We start from the raw sequence: 18,431 nt of genomic DNA, 5'->3' as shown, positions 1-18,431 counted from the left end.
CACAAATAGCCGAAGGACCAGCTCCATTGTGTGTTGTGATCAGTGACACCCACATGGACCTTTCCTGTGACTGAGGGTGCCTACACCCCTTATGAAGAGATACAATTGATTAAAAGCAGGCCCCGGGGACAGGGTAGAGAGGGCTAGCTGGGGGGGGGGGCACGCTGTTGTTTGTGCGGCATGTCGATAAGACTTTTGTCTGCACAGATCGCTGCCTCAGCACAGGCTGCAGCCGCAGGAATGCCACCGGCTGACAGATGCACCAGAACACAACCGGCATGTGTCTCCCAGAGTAATCGTTTAGCCCGCCAGTGTGGTGGGTGCCAAGCTCATATCCCTCTGACCATACCCCCTCTGAGCTCGCGGGAGAAAAGCCCAGCATTGTGTGAGCTTATGGTCCGGGTATCTTTGGTATGCTCAGTTAATGCCAATGCCACCCCAGCAGCCAGCATGATTTGTAGGTTTAGATAAATGAACAACTGGGCACAGTGCTGTGTGCCCGTGAATGTTTTTAATCATATTGTTAGCTGTCTAGCTGCCTTAATTCTCTGGATGATCACTATACTTATCCCTCTGATATATGGAATCATGAGGGGAGGACGTGATAATGTTTGATGTGTTTAATGTTTCACGATAATGTTTGATGTGTGAGAAAATGCAGTATTGCAGTGTCTACTGTAGCAACTTATTAACGGTAGTCCTTCTCTGGTACCGAGCTCCTGTGTCCTGGGTGTGGTTCCCCCAGAGATGGTTCCAGGGCCTGGGGGCATGTTTACATGTCTGTCCCCCCTCTCCTTTGATCGTCCCATTGGCCAGTTGTTCCCAATTAATGACAAACACGTGTCAAGGATCTTTGACCTGTGTCCTCAGTAAACAGGACTGCCGCTGCTTGTGATGCGTAAGATCACAAGTGTTTAAAGCAGGAATTTTCAGAGGAAACAGGAATAGGAACAAAGTGGCCACTGTGAAGCCCCCCGGCCATCTTCACTACAAGGCATTCCAGCGTCTCTCCAACGTCACAGCCCTATAAGTCTTGCCACACGTTTATCCAATTAGTGGATGTCCTTCCAGGGGTTTTCTCTCCTACTAAATCTGATTGATTTATTGATTCCAAATTTGCTGTTGACTAACGGTTGACTAACAAGTGAATACTTTTTTATTGATGGAATCCATTGATTAAAAACTATGTGAATTGATGGAATCCATTGATTAAAACAAAGTGAGACGTTGTGGTTCACTTAACTAGTAAGAGATCTGAATACTGCTCTGCAATATACCACTTGTCTCTTCTGGATAATGTCCTTGGCCATGTCCATTTTGTGTTTAGTAGAATTGTATAAAATATGATCAATCATAAAGCACAATATCCTTAGAAAGTACTGATCTCCTAAGCCTTCATGAACTTCAATTTGACATGAATGAGACATCATGTCATCGAAGAATAGCAATCATACACTGTGTGTCAATGATGAGCTGTGGCTGCTATCCTCCCCATATTCTCTGGGTTCTGCCTGTCAGTACTCAGAAAATGGTGTCATAGACACAACATTTCCCTTTTTCAACCAAAAATTCCAATGCATAATGGTGATGAATAAAACATGCCTTCAGCAGTTTGCAGTGTCAAGCATCTCAAATATGAACGAGTACTGTTGTCTAGCTCAAAACAAGATTGAGTATCAGTTTTCTTGGAATCCTCCTTTTGCCTCCTTTTTCCTTAAACTCTAATTAAACTACCGTGACTCACGTACTTGAGGTGGTTGACATTTTTCTGGTTGTTCATCCCAATGGAAGAAAAAGCACACATGACGTAGCAAATTAGAAACATTTTAATAACGTCCAGTGAGTCTTACAAATCGAATGTCATAATAATGGTCATGTTGTCAGGGGGTAGGATGAAATAAAAGAGGAAAAAAGGAGACAATTGAATGATTTGACAATATCTTCCTCTTTTCTGTGTGTCTGGTTAAAAGGCACTTACACAAGCAGAGAAAGGGGTTCCTCTTCCACAGTAAACAGGAACCGACTATAGTCACATTTAAGAACTTTAATCCAGTAAAGTTTCTCAAGTTGTTAAAAAGTCATAGGTTGAACAATTATCTATGGCATGTTGCGATGTCAATATAGGTTGCATATTTGTCTTTTCTAGATGCATTCATTTATTTATTTTTTACATTGGGATGGATTTCATATTAGACATTCAGCCAAAGTTCAGTATTGTTCTCTTTAATTTCTGTCACCTGTACTGTATGAAAAAGTAGGCCTAAGCAAGCTCCCTGCTTCAGTCTAGAATGTCCTCTCCATTTGCTCAAAAAACCAAAAAGTAGCTGTGCAAGTTAGCCTCTTAATTCCATTGTCCATTAAACCCTTAATCGTATTAGTCACTTATGTCCTGTATTATTGTCACTTTTTTATTATCTTGAATTACGCCTATTGCCTTATTGCCTTGTGCTGCAATGTCAAGAATCGAAGCCTAAGAATGTTACTCACTTGTTTAATGTGGCGTAACAATAAACTTGAAAGTTGAAACTTAATTTTTTGGTGCGGCTAAACCCACAAATCCTCCTCAAAACCACAATCTGACATGTGCATCCCCTTTCACTTCCTTCAGATGGGCCAGACTGACTCTCACCGCCTTGCTGTAAACCGGGATGTGTCAGTGACCCTGTGTGTTGTGGGGCCTCTGGCCAGCCCAGCCCAGCCAAACCTCCAGGGGGAGGCCATGGTCCCGCCAGCGGATGGTGTGGGAGGGGTGTGGATGGGCTGGGGGAAGGGGGAGGGGGGAGGGGACACAGGAGATGGGGGGCTGGGGGGGGTTGGTCAGAATCAGGGAGGCGAGGCCAGTGTTAGAGCTCTCTATCAGGTCAATGTTCTCTCCTGTTTCAGCTGTTACTGATTCCTATGGGGAGACCCAGCTGGGGGAGAGAGGGGAAGGAGAGGCGCTCTGGCAGCCAGTCAACTGGCACCAGAGTAACCTTGGAGACATTGTTTTGGGTGGTGGAGGAGGGAGGCAATTGCCTGGATAGCGGCTCCGGGAGCCTGCACAGCCCTGATGCACCTGTTGTTTTTACAACAGCAGCAATTCATTGAAGTAATCCAGCCCCAAAACAAACAGTTTCCCCTACCTTGTATGCTATAAGCAGAGAAATGTATTGGTTACATTAGTTTGCATGAGTAACCACTGGAGAAACACCCTGTCAATAGTTTTATCATGAGAAAAAACCCTTGATTTATGCAAATGTAGAAAAAGCAACTAAGATCTTCCTTTGACCAGATCAACTACATTTGTACATTTACATTGTTGGCATTTCGCAGACGCCTTTATCCAAAGCAACTTACAACAAATACATTTGACTAAGTAAGTGAATCATCTATCTACCAGTCATAGCAGGAAAAAGTCATCTCTGCTCAGGCCTGGGGCCATTGGTAGTCGTTGTGCTAGCTAGAAGAAGGCACAACTAAACTGTGCCAAAATGAACTAGTATACAATTAAATAATATGCATACAGACATGATATATGCTTTAGCTGGTTTGGCATTGTCCTTTAAACTGCTTTAACAGCAAAACTGCATAGTGCATCTTTGAACACCATCAGAAGAGCACAGAAAGAACCTTTTCAGTTTGCTTGACCTTCTCTATCAATTGTATCACCATAGTAACCACCAGTTGAGACCATTATAATGGAGTTTGCACAACTGCTCTTCATCTTTGTTCTAATAGAGACCACAAAGTGTCTTCTTTTTATGTAATTTCAGATTCACTAAACCATACTGCTCCATTTATTCGTGTTCATTGTGTTCCATTCAGATGAAAATATTAGTTCGATTTCAAATTGTTTCAACCGAAAAGATGTACAATTTACAATTAATCAATATTATGATTCATCGATATGGCTATACAAACCGTCATGTTTAATGTAATCATTGTGACAATAAGACAACAACAGGCAAAGTAAGTAATCAAGAAGGTGAAGACATGCTTCTGTCATTTTTAAGAGAACATAGAGGGACAAACAGCTCACACTTGGATAGTTATGACAATGAGATTCATTTGTTATCACTTTCAAAATGTGTAGACTTACTCTAGAGCCTCCTTAAAAGTTGTATCAGTCATGTTCTGTAAGAGATATGATCACATCATCCTCTGGGATGTGTATTAGAAGTAGTCGATATAAACAGGATTTCAGAAATGAAACTAGAGAGGTACAATTTATGTGGAAATTGTGAAGTGTGCTTCCCCGAAACCCATATCGAGGTATTTAGGCCAAGAAGCATAAACGCTATCCCTTGATATTGAACATGTAAGTTAAAAGCTTAACATTTTGTAGTGTAACATATCTGTATGTGTGTGTCTGTGTGTGTGTGAGTGTGTCCAGAATGTAAAACTATTAATGTCATGGCCTATATATTCAGTTGACAGTGTGACTGGCTAAACATTTTGATATAAGATAATATGTGTATGTGGACTTAAACCTGTAGACGCAGCGGCAGTTTACAAAATGTGTGAACATTTTCAAAAAGCCAACTGCCACACTCTACTTTCTCAACATTCTACCATTCATTCCTATGGGCCAGATTTCGGCCACAAAAACTTTAATATTTCATAAACCGTTCACTGGAACCTTCCACAAAACAATAGCAACAAAAATGTAATGAGTTTTGACACCTTTAATGTCTACCTATAGTGCAAAAACTCTGGGAGGAGTAGCTGTGGCAAAATGTAGCTATAATAATAATAAATAAATATATATGTGAGATAACAGTAGTGTTGCTTGCTTACAGCAAGCACACTAATTAGAGCAAATGGAGCGATGCGATAATGCTGTACGTCTAGCCTGTGCTCAGTGGCGGACTGGCCACCGGGCAAGCCTGGCAAATGCCAGGAGGGCCGTGAGACTCTGGGCCGCTCAGAATTTATTATATACAAAATATATATATATATTTGTAATTTTGTCTCTGGTGATTTTCATTGAAAATAACTTATTTCAGCAGACCGCGGCCCAAAACATTTTATATCGGCCGGGCCAACCACGCAGTTCTGCATCGCGGATGCCCAGGGCCCTAAACCAATAGGAGCAGAGCTCCCCTATGGGGCGGAGCTCCACGATATAGAAGGATAGTTATGGAGGTATACTCCAGTTCTATGAGTGGAGCGGAGCCCCATAGGGCTGCTGGCCCACTTCGACTTGTTCAAACCCGGCTGTATTGTATGTTTGGGAGAATGAGGTAACGGAGGACGCCCGTTTTATAGCACCCCAGGGCGGGCGCGGACATCGAAAAATTCAGTCATTGGCTACTTTAGGTAGCGGGGTAAACCAATAGGAGCAGAGCTCCCCTATGGGGCTCTGCTCCACTCATAGAACTGGAGTATATCTCCATAACTATCGTAGTCAGCTCTATATCACCAGTGGACACGCACCTCATGTCATCATTCCGTTTAACGTTACACTGCTTTCATTTTCAGAATGGGGGAATTTGATGAGAGCGATGCAGTTAATGTGCAACAACTGGATGCAGGGAGCAAGTGTATTGGAAGTAGGAATGCACCGAAATGCGCATGTATTGGGCCGAAAATAGCACAAAAAAGTACATTCGGTGTGAAAAGGCTATTGAAAGAGATATGACTGCCTACTGATAATACATATAATTACAGCAAACATGTCTGTAGTTTGGCATCTGTCCTCTGACTTTTTATGTTAACAATCCGTGTTGCGTGTTGCGTTTGGAAATAGGGCTGTTGTGTCGCAAATGCCAGGGCTGTTTTTTGATCCCAGTCCGCCCATGCCTGTGCTTCACCATGCAGATCTGATCACACAGGTTCTGAGACCTTTCAACCCACCGATACAGTAGCACACAGATCATCCCAGATTACCACTGTAATTAGTTTATCTCAAGACAGGAAAATCAGTAAACATGTGGCACAAGAGAATGAATAATTGTGTGCTATTACCATAGGATTCTGTGGCTTGTCTGTAAGCAGCACTAGGGCAGGAAGTCAAAAGCTGAAAAGGCAACTTACAAAACACTTCAGGAGGGTAAACAGTGCTTTGTAGGCTATCAAGCCAGTGAGGGGTTTTCACTGGATTTGCTGTTATCACAGATAGATTAACACAGAGCAGCTGAGCTGAGAGTAGCCAGCTTATTCTTCGTCAGAGTCAGGGTTAAGAGCTTGGAGAGCTTCTCTTTGCTCATTTGACATCTGTTTCTGTTTGGCTGGTCAAGCACCTCTTTATAGGATGGACTGTCTTCCCCAAAAAGCTTTGGAATCTGCATTTAGTCTGCCTGGTTTGAGGACAACCAGGATGTCACATGATTTCTAATAGTTAGCAGAGCACTATGTCATGTAACTGATCTCAGTCCATGATGACAGTAGATCAGCGTCTCATCATGCACTTTTACAAATACCACCATTACTTATATACGAGGATGCGCATTGATATCCAACTTTTGAAAGCCCAAGAGATTTGACGCCTAAGAGTGTCCCTTGGGTCATTAATTGCGATAGTCTGGACCCTTGCAGAAGAAGACCCTTGAACTCATCAGTGGCTGACACAGAAGTCTGTCACAACTACAGTATTGTGAGACAACGTAATGCGCAGATATACACCCACTAAGGCTCCGGGAATGTATTAGCTCGCTCAAAACACACATTTTATTTGTATAGCGCATTTCTTACAAGATGCAACTCAATGCGCATAATATACACAAAGGATACAGAGATCATAAGAATATATTCTCAAGCTCTGTTTCATGCCTGATATATGAGCATCAAGACCAGGGTAACCCTGAAACAGGGCCGACGCATAGATTCCTAGCAGAATGCCTGTAAGATAGCATAAATAATGAATACAAGACCCAGCAAAGATTAAGCAGAATTTTAAATTGCAGTACGCACTGGAGGAAATGAATTACTCCTCAGACAAAACTCAAAGAGTTCCCTTTTATTTCTGTAGGTGCTTATGCTTTATGTTACAAATCCTGATTCGGGGAAGGATGTAAACACCGAAGGATGCAGAATGACACCATTGATAGTAAATAGAAGAGACCCTTGGCAAACTGCTGAACTTGGAGAACTTAGAAGTAAGACAGAGCAGTTACTGATTTGAAACTCCTTTGACCTACTTGCTGAATCTGAATTATTGATGGGATTTTCTCACACATTTTCTTGACCCCCAATTAAAGCTTTTCTGCTGCCCAAAAAGGTAGTGATGCTGTACTGACAAACTCTCCCCTCACAAGTGAATGGAGTGAATCTTTATGGTAGAATGCATTCCATCCTAACCATGCCAACAGTCCTAGGGGTATGTAAAAACACAGAGGTGCTTTGAGAGAAGAAGACTGATAAATCACTTTGTCAGAATTAGTGAATTAGAATGTACCACAGCAGTGTGGGTATGTGTATGAATGTGTGGATGGATGGGGACCCATTTGTCTATACAAGAAAACTTGTATGCCACTAGAAAGACATGGGTGTTATAGTTTAGTGGGTGCTGTGGCATGTTAGGGCATAAATATAAGGAGAACACAATGATGATGTTGTGTGAGCTTGATGGATTCTTCAAACGGCTTTGCTACTGGATGGGCTGTTAGAATGTTCTCCAGCCCATCCACCTACTTGTCCACCCTTGTCCACCACCTTGAATATGCACATGAAATTAGCTGGCTATGATCTGGGAACACTTCATAGTTTACAAATCCATGTTTACTGACTAATAGACAGACTTTCTTGTCAAGAGTGGGTGAGGAAAGGTGAGAGGATAACCTTTAAGTCTTCGTCAGAATGACACCTACAATCTCCAAGTACATGGATTTAATGAGCTAAAGGTGAAATGTCTGACATTTTGCTAATACTGTGTGCTTGCTCTGCCATGTCAGAATGGCATTCATTCACAGAATGAATAAGCTCTCTAATGAGACTACACCAAGCCTGTTCCCATCATCCCTGTCTGTAGACAGTACCAGTCAAACGTTTGGACACACCATCCCATTCAATTGTCAAGATTTTTGACTGGTACTGTATCTGGGAGCTGTCTGAATCTCCTAAACAGCATTGACTCCCAAAGGATCCAGACTTGCTTAATCTGTAACCCTTTCATCTCTACATGAGAGCCAGCTCTATCAGAGACTCAATCCCCGCCACTCATTATAGATGATCAAATGTTATTCCTCTTGCCAAATATCTGCTGCACTCCTGTTTGTCAATACATCTATGCCACCTAGTTGCTGTCGTCGTTCACAGAGCAGGTCATTGGCTTGGATGTGTGGTGTTTGTTTTTCCTGTTTCTGTGTTGAACCTCAGTTTCACACTGTGGTAGTATAGTGCCAGGATTGTATTGACGTAAGGAACTGCCTGAGTTAAATAACCTGGCCTGGAACTATTGTAATTCAACTACTCCACATCACTGTTATACACTATCTCTCATCTGTTTTGGAATTACAGTTTTTTTACGATTGCTAAGTCGGAGTGTTCAAAACTGAAGTCACATTGTCAAAACTCTTCATACAGTCAGCGAAACAGAAGTCCATGTGAACCAAACTGTCAGTCATTTTTACATTGCTTTCACACTAAATGCATTCAATGACCACGTTCTCCAAAATCAATGAACTCTTCTGTCATTCAAACTCCACCACCTGCAAAACACTATGCATTTGTAACACATTTTTCCAACACTGTGTTCATAACTGTGAAGAACACATTCAAAACAGAATGATTTGTTGCATTTTTGCAGTAATCATATTTCTGTCATATATCACCGAAAGCTAGCAATAAACTACATTTTTTTGCACAGTGTTTGAGTGTGCAGATGCTATTATTTTGCACTCTATTTATCCTCTTCAGTTCCAGCACCTCAGCAAAGTCTGATAACGGATGAGCGGTGGTATTTTCACTATTTGCAGTAAGCAGTGATTGAAATGTCTAGCATATTAGCAGAATATATACAATGAAATGAAATAGACTAGATGCATTGCCTGGGAAGACATTACTAGATGTGACCTTGAAAATCAAGGACCCCAATTGAAATAAGCCAGTGGCTTTCTTGGGTTTTTATCCTTTTAGTTGACCTTGTATGTAATATGTACTTTCATGTACCTACTTCTGCAAACCTTCTAATAAAGTTTTCAATCAATCAATCAATCAAACCAGATGCAGACCAGAGGGTGGACCAGAACCCTCAGGAGTGAGACATTTTTTGTGTGATTGCTATTGTATTGTAGCCCTGGAATTTCTGTTTTTCTTTTAGTAAATGTAAATGAAGTAAATGTAGTGTACTTTGAAGTAAATGTACCGTAACTTACTTTCTGCAAAGAAAAGTGTGTCATTTCTGATTCATTCTTGTTGCCTAATACTTTACAGTTGTACAGTCAACTATTCTGTCTATGATTCTGTCTCTCACACTGTTCCGTCCATCTGGAAAGACGCTATCATTATTCCTGTTCCTAAGAAGGCTAGCTGCAAGGAAAATAATGACCTGCGACCAGTCGCTTTGACTTCTGTTGTAATGAAATGTTTTGAAAAATTCATTATATGTAAAGTGAAAAATGCAGTCAGTTGCTCTCTGGACCCTTTTCAGTTTGCTTATAGATGTAACACAGGTACAGATGATGCAACCTCAGCCATGGTGCACTTCATATCTAAGCACTTAGAGGACCCTACCTCCTATGTCCGACTCCTATTTGTTGATTTCAGTTCTGCTTTTAACACGATACAGCCGCACCTTTTAATTGAGAAGTTAAATGGGCTTAATGTCCCCCCCCTCATTATAAAATGGTATCACTCCTTTTTAACTAACCGCACACAGCGGGTCAGTGTTAATGGCACTCTTTCGGAACCCAGAACCATAAGCACTGGTGCTCCACAGGGTATAGTCAGTTCCCCTGTGCTCTTCACTTTATACACAAACGAGTGCAGAAGCACCTACCCTAGCAATCGCATCATAAAATTCTCGGATGACACTGCCATCCTTGCTTTAATTAAAAAGGACAGTGACTTAATTGACTATTATTCTGAAATCCAGAGGTTTGTTAAATGGTGTGATGTTAACTGCCTGGTTTTAAATGTTAAGAAGACTGAGGAGATGGTGTTCGACCCCAGAGGTGTTGGGGACCACAGGCCTGTGGTCACCCACAAACAATCCATCTCTCAGGTCGCCTCTTACAAGTATCTTGGGGTTTTCATTGACAACTCACTCACCTGGAGCACTCATGTAGACAGCCTTTGTAGCAGATTACAACAACGACTACACTTCCTACGCCGTCTTAGAGTTCATGGTGTTGACCAAAAATGTATGCTACTCTTCTACCAGTCTGTCTTAGAGAGTCTCATCAGATACGGCATTACATCTTGGTTTGGTAACCTATCTGTACAACTAAGGTCCAAACTGGTCCGACTGATACAGACTGCATGGAAGATCATAGGGGTGAAAGACCACTCATCCCTGCAGTCTATTTTCGAACAGGCTACTCTCAGACAGGCTAATAGAATTCTCATGAATCCCTCCCATGTCCTACATGCAGAGTATGAACTGCTGCCCTCTGGGAGGAGGTTCAGAGTCCCCCGCGCTAGACTAAATAGATTTAAAAATTATTTTATTCCTGTTTCTGTTAAACTTTTAAACTGCACCAGATGAATGTGAACATATCTTGCTCGTTTTATTTCCACTCTTGTTTTAATCAAGGCTGCCTTCTGTTTGTGTGTTAACATTCTGTATTGTCTGTTGCTCTTTGTTGGCTGCTGTGGGGTGCAAGCCCAATACAAATTTCCCAGTGATGGGACAATAAAGTGACTTTTGACTTTTGACTTTGACTTTGATTACTATAAATCAAACCCTTTTTATAATGAAATATTAATTCTTGTGAAAATCATTCAAACTATGTAATGCTCCCTGTTGTTAGTGTTTTGTAGGTCAGAGTGTTATGAATGACTGTGTATGCTTTCTGAGTGAACATTGTTGCCAGTGTATGGTTGAACAAGCTTCTTTTGAGACATGAATTAAGTGTTTGGCCAACATGCATGTTAGTAATGCAGACTGTATGAAGAGTTGTGACTCTGTGACTTCAGTATTGAACACTGCGACTTAGCGATCGTAAAAAACTGTAACACACTGTGTTCAAAACTGTGAAGAACACATTCTGTCAGAACTGCAGAGTCACTACCCATCTCTTCAGGTTACACCTTAACTGCTCCTCCTGAGACATCTACTGCCCCCCAGCACTGCGTCTCTTGAAGACACCCGCTTTTCCCCTCTACTGTGTCCCCTAAAAACTTCTATTTGCCCCCCTTGTATTGTTTATCTGTTCCTCCAGTGTCTAAAAAAAAAAAAAAAAGTCAAATGTATGTAAATGAACTATTCATTCTTGTGAAAATCATTCAAACTATGTAATGCTCCCTGTTGTTAGTGTTTTGCAGGTCAGAGTGTTATGAATGTGTATGCTTTCTGAGTGAACATTGTTGCCAGTGTATGGTAGAACAAGCTTCTTTTGAGACATGTATGAAGTGTTTGGCCAGGATGCATGTTAGTAATGCAGACTGCATGAAGAGTTTTGACAATGTGACTTCAGTGTTGAACACTGCGACTTAGCAATCGTAAAAAAAACAGTAAATGAAACATGTTTCCCCCAATGGCTTGATAAACAAATAGACCGATTAGTTGGCATGATGTTGCCATGCAAACAACAGACACACTCACATGAGCATCTGATCTAATGAGTGATTAGATGTTTATTTTTATCCCGAATGGATTATGACATTTCTGTCTACAGTGTCGTGACACAGAGGCCTACTTGTATTGTACTATTTACAAGCTCTGTGTGGGGATGACATGTGGGCCACAGTTGCAGGCTCTGTGAGGTGCTGTAGACTGTGTGACAGGGAGCTGGCATCTCCCAACACAACATATCTGTGGTGATAATGTATCACATGTGCCTCACAGTCCATTTGGCATCCATCGTCATATACAGGAAGGATTTTTTTTTTAAATAAACTAATCCTTTCAAACACTGTAGCTGCCCCAGTAAACAGACATGCACAATTAAGTTACTGGTTAGGTGTTGCTGTGATAGCCGAGTGACTGCTACATTACTGCTTCAAGTGCTACATTATATGTATCAATTAAGTGCCATGTGGGAGACAACACCACAGATAAATGGGGTAGGATCTGGGTTTCCGTTAACCGGCAATTACCGGTCTTTGTCCGGTAAAATTTGTTGAAGTCCGACAAATTGAAAAGTCGTCGGATATTATTGTCCGGTGAAAATAATTCCCTTTGAATACAATTCGCTAAAGCTGGCTGGGTGCGTTCGTAAACACGCTCTGGAAATCCGATCAGCACTCGCGGAACGCCTCTCGTCCAATCGAACGACTCGGTCGCTCTGTGACATCGAAGCCAGCGTGCGCTCCGGCGCTCTCAGAGCGTGTTTACGAACGCACCCCTAGAAGTTTCCAGCCAGCTAGCTGAAGCTGCTACACACACCAGAGCCATGGCGACCGAACGGCAAGTTAAACAACATTCCCTTTGAATACAATTCGCTAAAGCTGGCTGGGTGCGTTCGTAAACACGCTCTGGAAATCCGATCAGCACTCGCGGAACGCCTCTCGTCCAATCGAACGACTCGGTCGCTCTGTGACATCGAAGCCAGCGTGCGCTCCGGCGCTCTCAGAGCGTGTTTACGAACGCACCCCTAGAAGTTCCCAGCCAGCTAGCTGAAGCTGCTACACACACCAGAGCCATGGCGACCGAACGGCAAGTTAAACAACAACATACTATAAAAGTGACATTGTTTAACTCATTACTCATACGTTTGTTGTCATTCGGCGGTGCTAATAGTCGCTTTCTTTTAAAATTTATTTTATTTTAGCAGTTTCCCCGAAAGTTAAGTGTTTGTTTTTATATCACTACTTGCACTTCTGGTTAGATGCTAAACTGCATTTTGTTGTCTGGTACTTGTACTCTGCAATGACAATAAAGTTGAATCTCACCTAATCTAATCTAATCTAATCTAATATAATCTAAAATAATCCCATCACTATTACTCCCTATTTTCATCAGTGTTTCAATCCTTGAATCTGTGCTGGAAATCAAGCAAAGCCACTTCAAGTCTCCCCACCACTGACAGCGCTGGGTGTGCCTTTCCTTACACTCTCGGTTATTCCCTGTGGATTTATAAAACGGTGTTTTGGTTTCTATAATGTGGTCTATTCTCAGTGTTGACGAGCAGCTCAGGGGGCTTTGAGATGGCTAACAGCTAATTAAAGGAGTAATTCCACTCAAAAGGGTAGAAGTAAGCTGACTGTCTGTCTGTCTGTCTGTCTGACTGTCTGTCTGTCTGTCTGTCTCTGTGTCTGTCTGTCTGTCTGTCTCTCTGTCAGTGTGCTGGACTACATCCATGTGATGACCTATGACTTCCATGGTACCTGGAAACGCGTTGTCGGAGAGAACAGCCCTCTGTACAAAGGACCTACTGACCAAAATCCCTGTTCCCCGTAGCCTACATGCTTGCACTGTTACTGTTCAATAAAATGTTATACATCTAGACATTGTGGTATTTCTTTATATACGTATCCCAGACTGCCTATCAATTGTTTCTCAATAAACAGTTATGTTCTTCCCATTGTCATACTCCCGAGCTAAACGAAATGCCTTCCCAACCAGCGAGACTTATAGAAATGACGTTGTTTTATTGATTTTTTAAAAAGGGTAAAACTGGAAAGAGAAAATAGAAAACTCACATTAATCCCAAACAATTTAACAAACTTCAGTTAACGTAATGTGGAGTCCGTTCATTGATCGATGCTGTCTGTTCAGTTCCCAGTGAGGCGCCCGTTCAGCGCTGGACCCGTTCAGCGCTGGATTTGACGCATGGCATAGCGCGCATGCGTCAAATCATGTTATATTATTATATATTATATAGCTCGCATCTAATCGTATCGGATGAGAAATAGACATTAAATGGCATATATAGGCCGCTACACAACAGTAATCACCGCGACAAACAGCTATATTAGATTTGGGGGATTTTTTTTTGATTTTTTTTGATTTTTTAAATTATATTTTAATATGATGACCGGAATATATCACGTTTGTCCGGTAAATCGAATTCTTCCCGGACACGATGTCCGACGGCAAATTTTTCTAACGGAAACCCTGGGTAGGATATTTGTCTCTCGAGTCCTGTGAAGCTACTTGACTGCTCAGTAACTGATTGAGGCCTCAATTAGCAGAGGGTATTTAGCTTCCTGTCCCTCAACGTACGGGGAGCTAATGGTGTTATCAGTCTTCCTGTTAACAGAATAGCAGCATAGCTGCAGCGGATACAGAGACAAGCAAATGAAAGCTGGTTTTGACCTTTTCATCTCCAGACCAGATATAATAGAGATAATGTCAGACTGGTTTTCCAGGGGTCACTGACTTTGAAGGGGCTATAGGAATGTACGTTCACACAGGCACGTTTGGCTTCAGAGCTGGATATAAGCTGCAGTGTTTACAGAACAGGCACCGTCATCGTCAACTGGCATTCCTATTACTGTATAAGAAATGATGCTGTGAAACAGGCTTGCTTTATGCGCCATCACGCTTGTAATTCACTTTGATGGATGGAAGGAAATTCTTCATTATATGGCACACATGCACCGTTGCCTGTGTTTAATCCTGTGTCTGTAGTTTACTGCACAGCGCTGCACCCTATGGGAAACAGGCTGGGCTCGGTGCCTCATGCTTTACAGATCATCAGAGCTCATTGAATCGGCTGGGATTAAAGGGTTGATCTCAATTGGGCTTTGTTTCCCCAGACAGTACCTCTCAGACCTTGTTATCTTGTACTCCATCACAGGCTAATTGTGAGCCCTTAAGACTTCAGAGGCTCACTTGTCTGATTCTTCTACTACATAGAATGTGAGCACTCCTCCCCTTGCTTAGGGCATATGTACATATGTAACCCTGGAATGCCAGATGGGCATTGTTTGGTGCTTTTGAAACGTCTTTTAAGGTCTGTTAATGTTATGTTCCCAAGCCCCCTACGTATTGTATCAGGCAGCCCAACTAATTGCTTCAGTTGAGCTTTCACAGATAGAATGGCAAGGCTGTGGTCAGAGTTGCTTGGAATTTCTTGGAGAATAAAGACGTCAGTAGACATGGAAACGGTGTCATGGGGGGTGTCAAGTATAACACTGCAGGAAAAATAAGAGGCCATTAAAGAATATCTTGCTTAGTGGGGTGGGAAATGATCATGTGTCTGTTGATAGAAAAATTCATGACCCATCCACACAGTTAACCAAATTAATAGTTTAATCATGTGTTTTTTTAACCATCCATATACTTGTTTGATAAAGAGCCCAGTCATTTCTATCTAGGTCATCCAGGATGTAACCTTTTGTCTACATTTTTCCCTATAAGGATATAGCTAGATGAGCCCCAATTAAATCATCGCTTTATTGTGTCAGGTGCACTGAGACTTTATCAGAGGAGGTTTTGTTGTGGTGTTCTTGCTTGTTCTGAATAAAAGGTCTCCAGGTGTCCCTGGTGATAGCGGTCTGACTGGTTACACAATTATCCTTTTGTATAGGGAATTCACTTACAAGTGACAACACTGTTGGCGGAGTGTCTAAATGTCTCTGGCTTGTGCGTCAGCAGAGTGTTTGGAGAACAGAAAAGACGGATTTAAAGCTGCAGGCAATCACAACCTCTCCTTTCAAGTTACAACCAAAAATCCCCATGAAACCAGAAATATGAAACATAAATGTTCAATGTCTCAGAGCACTAACTGTATAGGAAAATGCATAAATACATATCACTTCTTCAATATAGTTTCTGGTGGTCAAATTATCATTTGAAAGAAAAAAACTAGAGGTTACAAATGTAACCTAGGTTCTCTGAAGGAGATGAAGGAGACCCCTCACAATGAGACACGCACTCTGTTCAATAGTGCGTCCTATTCAATGACTCCTGGTACAGGCTGAGGACGCTTGCAGGCGCATAGCCCCGTCTAGTGCCCAGCCTATAAATGCTCATGCATAGCGCACTTATTTATTCTATGAAACACTCTTCACAAGCTTCACTCTTCACCCACAAGAGGGGCAACAAGGTGAGGGGACACCCTCATCTCCATCACATTCATCATAACCTCTAGTTCTCTTTTAGTGGACTTGGTTCGACCCCTCACTGTGGGACCCTGTAACACGCCCACATTGCCTGGTCCGAACAGAAACCTGTACAGATACAATTATGTACCCCGTCTACATCACACAGTCCTTATACATCACACATACACTAGCACTCAAGACAGTGTGTGTCATGAAGTGCGTGGTCACGTCCTGGTGGCTAAAATGTTGAAAGTTATACGGTATCTCTGAAACAGCAAGGAGACACCCTTGAACAAGGCCCACAATTCCGCCAACCCACAGGTCGGTTGTGCCCCAAAGGGTTTCCCTGGCAATAGACCTATCGCTAAGCCACGGCCCCTTTGAAAACTCGAACAAACAAACAACGATCGCTCCGACAGACCGTGACTGAATGACATTCAATGACTTACAATGGCGGGAGTTCACTTTTTTGATTTACAAGTAAGTAATAGACAGTTTTTTTTTAAAGATGACAAGAATATTTTGTCTAGAAGCTTTTCACCATCAGATATTAGCGAGTTGTTTGTCCGAGTTTTCTGCCTGTGGTGACAGATTAATGCACTTTCAAATGATGTGTAATACATTGTAATCTTAAAATAGTTGAAGAAGATATGCTTATTTTAATATTGGTACAGCTCAAACAGAGAATGGGAGAAAATCGCTCTGAATGTAAACACGTTGGTAGCTACCTAGCAGCTAAAAAGAAAACATCGCTATACTAACATCTAACTGCATGTTTAGCACATCAGAACACGCTGATAGAACATCAACATTCTAAAAACTAGAATAATAATTGTTATAACATAATTAGATGATCTTTGCTTTTGAACACGTCTTAAAACATAAGTTTGTTTACAAGCCATGTATCAGTAACCCAGTACCCTACGAACAGGACAGCAGACGATACAGTGAATCCAATTAACAAATTATAAGTATGTAGTGATCCTAAAACTTTCATAATATGAACAAAACTGAAAGCCTTTTTTTTTGGTTTAAAAAAAAAAAGAAGCCTTTTGGTCATTTGCGTGACTTGAGAATTGCTATGGAGGACCAAGTCTGTCAAAATTAACAATAAATATATAGATACATAAATGAATGTATGAACAAATAAATGGATGAATACACACAGTATAACGAAATACATTTCTATATTTATTTATTCTTTTACACATTCATTCTTTGTTTTCCACATTCTTTTCCACATTCATTCTTTCTTTTCCACATTCATTCTTTCATTCTTTCTTTTCCACATTCATTCTTTCTTTTCCACATGTATTCTTTCTTTTCCACTTTATCAGATCTGTATGCAAATATCTGGGGGCGTATCTTGCATGTTGTCCACACCCCTACGCATTTTCATTGGTTGATACCGCGCGTGACGTGTGAAAGCAGCGACGCAGTTATCATCACAGACGGGTAGAGTCTATAGACCCGTTCTCACACAGCCTCTTTCTACCTATAATTTCCATGGAATCCCAAACTATGTCGACATCCCAAGCTATTCCCGTGTTGTCCCCTTTCACACGTCGGCAATGGTCTATACTAGTCCATCAGCACTGTATGGGAGAATTTGGTGATAACCACAATACCAGTTGACTCAATTAGACATAGAGCGCATATCCGCGATGCAAGACAGCTGAGAGTGTCTCCACTGCGTTTATATCACAAAATGTACATTTGATAAGTAAGCTAGCTAAGTAAGTAATCTAGCTGACTATGACTGGAAACGAAGTACTATCCAGTTAGAATTATAGAAGATCTAGTTGTGTTTTCCTGCTGGTCATGCTGCCTGGGTTTGAAAAGACTTGTGGTGACTAAAAATGGCTTTTAAAAATGCCTTTCCACCAAAGAACCGTATATATATGCCATATATCATACCTCCACTATGATTCATATGCCCTAACCCTTTAAAACAAAAAAAAACATGCTATGATTGGAAATTAAGTAGTGTCTGCTCTTGGCTGAGGGATTCATCACGTCACGCGCAGTATCAACCAATGAAAATGCGCAGGGGCGTGGACAACATGCAAGATACGCCCCTATATTTGCATACACATCTGATCAACAGAAAGACAATGTTGTATTCACATAGAATAGTTTGTCTTTGTCATTGTCAGATGTGTATGCAAATATAGGGGCGTATCTTGGGCGCACTCTACGCATTTTCATTGGTTGATACTGCGCGTGACGTATTGAAGCCCTCAGCCAAGAGTAATAGTCCTGAACATTTCATTACCATCTGGGTGGGCAAATTCTAGATGTGATTTTTTTATTCCTATACATCCCTAGATTATGTTTTGATATGATAGACCTTTTGGTTT

This window comes from Nansenia antarctica (assembly GCF_963989245.1).
Source record: "Nansenia antarctica genome assembly, chromosome: 3".
Classification (NCBI taxonomy): domain Eukaryota; kingdom Metazoa; phylum Chordata; class Actinopteri; order Argentiniformes; family Microstomatidae; genus Nansenia; species Nansenia antarctica.
The sequence above is the reverse complement of the archived record's forward strand: the minus strand, read 5'-3'. Positions refer to the sequence as shown.